The following is a 903-nucleotide window of genomic DNA, read 5'->3' on the forward strand; positions in this document are numbered from 1 at the left end:
ATATTCTAATTCTATCATCCCCTGTGTCCTTGAGAACCAGGATTCTTGGCATGAAAGAAAGTACAGATTTAAGAGGTTAACAAAAGCTCTGTAATCAAATATGCTTTCTCCATTACACACACACACATACACACACACACACACACTCCCTCCCTCACAACCAGATCTGTCCACTAAAGGCCTAGAAACTATGATCAACCCAGTAGCAATGGACATTCTTAGCATTCAGACTGCGTTTGAAATGCCATTTCTTACTCAAAAGAAGCAAAGCCCTTTAAAGAAATGGCTGATTCCAAATCCAAGACAGGAACGTGCAAGACAAACAATTTGTCACACCAGTTAGCAAGGAAGCTCTCAAAGACTACCAAGGTTATGACAGAAGAACTCTGGAGCCAACTTGTAGACAATCCCACAAATGAAAGATAGGAAAATTTTAGCTTCAATAATGATAATAATTTCAATGTACTGAAAGCCGTTACATATGTTTAAACCCATAATTCCATAATGGTATTTAGATTTTTTTTCTTTTAAAGAAGTAGTCATCTAAAGAAGATGTGGGCTTTTTATTTATCCTGCTTTCCCCATATGAACTGTACCTTTGGGTAACCAAATAGTAGATGAGGGCAAGAGTCTCTTTCAGCTGATAAATAAAAATAAATGAAACTGATCAATGAAACTAAATGAATATCACAAATTTGCAACTCCCAATAGATGAACAAATATAGATAAATATAGGTACAGAGGCCAAAGGAACCAGGAGGAGAGGTAAGGGAAAGACATACCTTGGTTGTTCTGCAGGCAAGCTGAAACAACAGTGACCACACCTCTACAAGCTCAGGCTAGTTAGAGACAAAGTGGTAAAGTCATCCAGGTAGGATATTGACATCATCCTATTTCCCTTCC

The sequence above is a fragment of the Galeopterus variegatus genome, unplaced genomic scaffold, assembly GCF_000696425.1.
Source record: "Galeopterus variegatus unplaced genomic scaffold, G_variegatus-3.0.2 Scaffold1260, whole genome shotgun sequence".
Classification (NCBI taxonomy): domain Eukaryota; kingdom Metazoa; phylum Chordata; class Mammalia; order Dermoptera; family Cynocephalidae; genus Galeopterus; species Galeopterus variegatus.